The following is a 5,696-nucleotide window of genomic DNA, read 5'->3' on the forward strand; positions in this document are numbered from 1 at the left end:
TGTGGAATGAACTGGAAGTAAGGCAAGTCATCGACTTTGTTCATCATATATTCTCATGAGGCCCCGTCCACGTTAACCCGGGTAAATTTGAAAATCTTTGGTGAGCGTTTTTGAAAAGCTCCGATTTCGGTGACCAAAAACGCCGGTCCAGTGTGGACGGTTGGCCTAACCGGAGAAAAAAGATGCGTTTTCAAATTTACCCGGGTCAGTGTGGACGAGGCCTTGTCCACTAGGATTTCTCGAACTTTTTTTGGACAATCAGTAGAATCGATTGTATAACGCTTTTAATCACTTCTGGTTCACTTCTCTCGAGTTAAATTTAATTTTACGAGAAGTGTGTACAGTGAACTCTCTCCTAACAGACACCTCTGTAATACGGATACCTGGTATTGGTCCCGTCCCTGCGGTTTTTCAGTCATTTTACTGTAACTAAACTCCCTATACAGAGAGTCGACTGTATGCTACTAAACACATGGAAAATGCGTGTTTTTATAATGATCTATAATGGTACGTACGTTAGACAAATATGACTGATCTTTTAAATGTTATAATCCAAACAGTCATTTTATGTCTGTAACTAAAACGATGTACGTATGATGTATAGTCTCGTCAACAACTGTCACACACAGAACACGAAGTTTCTCCAAGACCCATCTTTATTAATTAAATCTGAGACAAAAAGCAATGGCTGGAGATGGAATGGCACATGACTCTCCATCACACCACCATCAAGTTTTACCATGAGTACACCTCTCCTCAGTCATATAGTTAAATAATGTTTTTTACGCCTCTTATAAGCAGCAAAAAGTTTTCTGTGGAAGGATATAGTTTCTTTCACTACTTGAAAAATTATTCCCTTCTCATTTCTATTTGAAGAACAATTTTCAGCTAGCGAGGACGCAAACAAGAATGTGAAAAGGTTGGATGGGGGAATGGAATGCTTTACGGGGTTTTATATCCAAAATACTTTTTTTCGCTAGCAGACAGATGTATGTAAGCCAGAGGAGTTTATAAGTAGAAGGGCTTGTGACTGGCAATTTATAGTTAATCTTTATAAATTTCTAAATCTCCTTACAAACAGCCTATTAATTGTCTTCTGAACTCGCACGTCATGAAACTCCAACGAGTACAGAATTCCGCAGCTAACTTCCGGACTAGTCACGGGTTCACCGAGATTCTACCATGCAACATACAGGCTTAACCACCTTCACCTCCCTATAAAAACTATTAGTTACAGTTAAAAATTAAATATACAGTTTGGGCCCTTTTGGGAAAGTGCCACAACTGAAACGTGGATTCAGCCTATTGTTCTCTCAACGCCTAATGAAGTCGAATAAATAAGTGCCACACATGACGATGTGGAACTAAAAATAAACGTTTTTGGCCTTTGTGATGACATGCCACCAGGAAGATAAAGCCTTATTTTCATTCCAGATGCATAAGGTCCATTAACAGCTGCCATTAATTCCTTTGTACAGTTTGGGTCTTTTGGAAAGACGCTTCCACGTGGATTCAGCCTGATGTTCACTCCAGGTCAAAAGAATTTCAATAAGTTTCACTCCAGATCCTCCAAAAACGGCCAGTTTGAAACTTAAAATCTTTATTTTTGGTCTTTTTGGGAAAAATGCCACCACGTGGATTCGGCGTAATGTCCCCTCCAGTTCCCTAGTAATCAAATATCAAAGAAAGTTGCACTATGTCACTCCAAATGACAATTTTTTCTCCTTCAGATGAAAAGCTGCCACTAAGTTCAAGTCTTTTTTTTTTCACTCCAGATCCCATTCTCGTCCCCATTACCCCATACCTTTTCGTTTATCTTAGCCGGCTTGCACGAGAAAACGAAAGGTTCTGGGGACATAGGATTTTTGAATTTATTCTATTTTTTTTTTTTGATTGGCTGTTTTGGAACAAAGAATTCCTAAACGGAAGTCGAAAACGTAACGACTCTCTCATACTTATTTTTTAAATGTCATGACTGCATACATGAAGACCGGAAGTCCTAGAATCTAGGACTGGAAATCCTTTGTCCCCAGAGCCCTTCGTTTTCTCGTGCCAAGGCTCAGCCGGATAAGAGAAACGAAAGGGCTATGGGGACGAGAATGTCCAGATCCACCATTAACTGCCAGTTTTAAACTTGAGATGCACTTTTTGGTCCTTTTTGGGAAAATGCCACCACGTGGATTTACCGTAACGTTAAACACACGTTACATTTCAATCCGACAGTATTTGGTAGATCTGGAGTGAAACTTAGTCTTGATCTACGTGGTGGCCTTTTCATCAGAAGGGGGAAAAAATCGTCATTTTGAGTGACAGAGTGCAACTTTCTTATTCGATTACTATGGATCTGGAGGGAACGTTACGCCGAATTTGGTATTTTCGCAAAAAGGCAAAAAATTGTAGATTTTAAGTTCCAAACTAAATACAGTGAAACCTCGATTTAACGAAGCTCTATATAACGAAGTCCTCGATACCCTGCCTCGATATAACGAACGAGTTTTTCGTCCCATTAATAGCAAATATACGGAAAAAACCTGGATGTAACGAAACCTCGATATAGCGAACACTTTTTGCCAGTCCCTTGGCCCTTCGTTATATCGAGGTTCCACTGTAGTACTAAATAGATGGGTTAGCTGGTGATGCATTTAAACAGACAAAAATTAAAACTTGTCTTTTTAGCCAAAAAGAGATTTTTTAAATGTTTTTCCACACCCCGGGACTATTAGTGTTTTCCACAGACCTCGGGACCCCGTACTCCGGCACTCCATAGCCCGCGTTTTCCACAACGCGGGTGGACCGCCTCGTACACCGCCCTGCACCTGGCAGCCGTTTTGGCGCGAAAACTAGGATTCGTTACCAGTCTCCAATCTAATCTACCAAGCAGTCCTCAACTAACACCTGAATCCGAACTTCGGTATACTATAAAATCGCTATGTTCTCGACACTTATGGCAAATTTTGGCTCAGCCCGGAAGTGAGCAGTATTGAAACAGAGCGGGCTGAGCCAAAATTTTTCTAAGTGTCGAGAACATAGCGATTTTATAGTATACCGAAGTTCGGATATTTCGTAAACTAAAAAACCAAAAAATTTTTTGGAATCGCTTGACATTTCTAAACAAACATCCAATACTCTCAAAAAGTTTCAGGGGATATTCTGTGAAAATTTCGCTGTTGTCTGTAAACAAGGTTACATTGTGAGGAGAAGGCTCGGCTACCAAATCAAGCCTGGTTTCCAAGCTCCTCAAGAAAGTGATTCCAAAAAAAAATTTTGCCGCCCGAAGGGCTCTCAAAAACACATCAAAAAGACGACTTTTGAGCTTGGGAAACCTGTGGCTACTCATACAACGTCTGAAGCGTCGCTTCCTTGATGCAGAACAGAAAGGATTTATATGTTCAAAAACTCGGATTGGCTCCCTTGCACCAAGAAGGAGGCTACTTCAAAACATTTAGATCGCCAGAAACGATTCAAATTTCTGGGCGAGAAGGAAACGAGCGGAGTGTATTCAGCACTATTTACTACATGATTTCATCTGAACTGGGAGGAAAAAACTATTTACACAGCAATAAGAGTGACCTCACTGACTACTATCACGACGGATGGCCTGCCCAGTACATCCTTGTTTCACCAGAGGGCAAAATTGAGAAACATATCTTAGGTCGCGACGTTATGAACGGCCATGTTCCTCAACTCAGGGTCCCCGGTGGTTATCTTAAAGCTGCAAAAATATTGGTCGATGAAAAAAAAGTATGCCTGTTTTCCTGATGAAATACCTTTCACGTTAACATCAGTGCAGGTTGCCCCAGGGTTTGACTTCAGAGATCTTCATGTTCCTACTGGTAAAGAAATCCAAACTTTGTATCCGCAGCTATGGAACACACTGCAAGAGTATATTGCACCGGAATCAGCTAATGAGTAATGTCCCCAAGTGACGAAGAGTGATAATTCAGTCTGATGTACTGTATTTAGTCGAATAAGCGCCGCGGCGCTTATTAAATTTTTTGCGCCTCAAGTGTGGCGCTTATTCGAGGGCGGCGCTTATTTGAGGGCGGCGCTTATTTAAAATTTGGAATCTAATCTTTAACAGTAATTGAAAATAGTGTCTTTTGATTGTCAGTATTCGTGTCTTGCTGAAGAGAGAAGTGGCGCTAGCTGTCCTGGCAAAGTTCGCGGCCTTCACAACATTTACAGAACTACATATTATAAGAATGTTGGATAGAAGAAGTAATGGGCGAGCGGTAAAACAATAACTTTGAACTACAAAAGATTGCATTTGATGAAAAGATATGTCCCAAGTTTGTGTGAAAGTTGCTTTGTAGTGCTGTTTTAAGTTAAACGGAATTCCTCAATTAAGCGCCGCAACAGGACTGCGGCGCTTATTCGGGGGCGGCGCTTATTATATTTTTTGTCCCAAATGCGGCTCTTATTCGAGGACGGCGCTTATTCGGGGGCGGCGCTTATTCAAGTAAATACGGTAGTCCAGTTTTTTTTATTTAAATGACGTTCATTTTTGAAAAGGACCAACTTCAAAAGTCAGTTCTCTGCATCTTATGGACCAAAGTGGCCGTGAGTTCTGTAGTTGCTCCATAGTAAGGAGAAAATCCAGGGCCACTTTAGCTTGATTCTCAGATGGTCCAGGCTGAGAAAGTGCATGACCATGGCTGCTGTGCGAGGGGCCTGGACCGTCTGAGAATCAGGCTAGAGCCACTTTGATCCACCTCTTTATGTGTGTTGGAATGCTTTGTAGGACTAGACAATTTTTATTAAATGACAAATAAAACACACTCTCTGCACTTGGTATTTTGAAGCAACTGAGGAGGTCCTTAGGGACAGCACCCGCATGGTTGTTGTCGGCGCTTGCATACAGAAGATAACATGCTTTTATGGCCATTAATTGACTCAGGCATGCAGATTCAAGACAAGTTGCTCTGTGTGATGTGTCAATCGCGACTTGCAACTCATTTTTATTAAGATGAGCCAATTTGCGAATTAGTTAATAATGTTAAAATGTACAGTAAGTGATAATGAAAAACCAAGAAAAATTTATTGCTGCTTGACATTTCGGAGTCATTGTGACTCCATTATCAAGAGACTTGTACAGCATGCAAATAAGGAATGCTACAAAATAAGCATAAAGCAATGAACGGCCTTATTTATTTATTTATTTATTTATTTATTTGCATACTGTACAAGTCTCTTGATATTGGAGTCACAATGACTCCGAAACTTCAAGCAGCAATAAATCTTTCTTGGTTTTTTTATATGCATTTGCTTTAGCAAATCCCTGCTGATCAAATGTAAGTGATTCTGGGTAAAATATTAAAAAATAAAATAAAAAACCCTGACTCATCGCCAAGGCTTCCAAGATTTTAAGTTAAGATAAATTTTGAGGAAATTGATTTTGCTTTAAGAGTTATCTGCCCCATATTTACTTTACGCAGGTACTTTTTGTGATGTGGTTAAGGTTTCAAATTCCGGCTCACCCACACCACCTTCCCCTCCAAAAAATTTCAAAACATTTTTGAAACAGAGTTTCAAGGTAGGTAAAGTTATCAATTTGTTTATAGAGAAGTCACTTGAAACCGTCGTTTGCGGCTTGTTGAAAATTTTTCTCTTGTTTCCATCATATATCGAAAGCCACTACTTCCGGTGACAGCGGAACGGAAGTCAGTAAACCTTGAAAACGAGGCCAGGTACTTTAC

General features: G+C 40.3%; 1 pseudogene; it reads left to right on the top strand.

Moving 5' to 3' along the window:
• The first annotated feature begins 2,613 nt into the window (after positions 1 to 2,613).
• Positions 2,614 to 4,778, top strand: LOC144647320 (uncharacterized; annotated as a pseudogene).
• The last annotated feature ends 918 nt before the right edge of the window (positions 4,779 to 5,696 follow it).

The sequence above is a fragment of the Oculina patagonica genome, chromosome 3 (assembly GCF_052425735.1).
Source record: "Oculina patagonica isolate OP01 chromosome 3, crgOcupat, whole genome shotgun sequence".
Classification (NCBI taxonomy): domain Eukaryota; kingdom Metazoa; phylum Cnidaria; class Anthozoa; order Scleractinia; family Oculinidae; genus Oculina; species Oculina patagonica.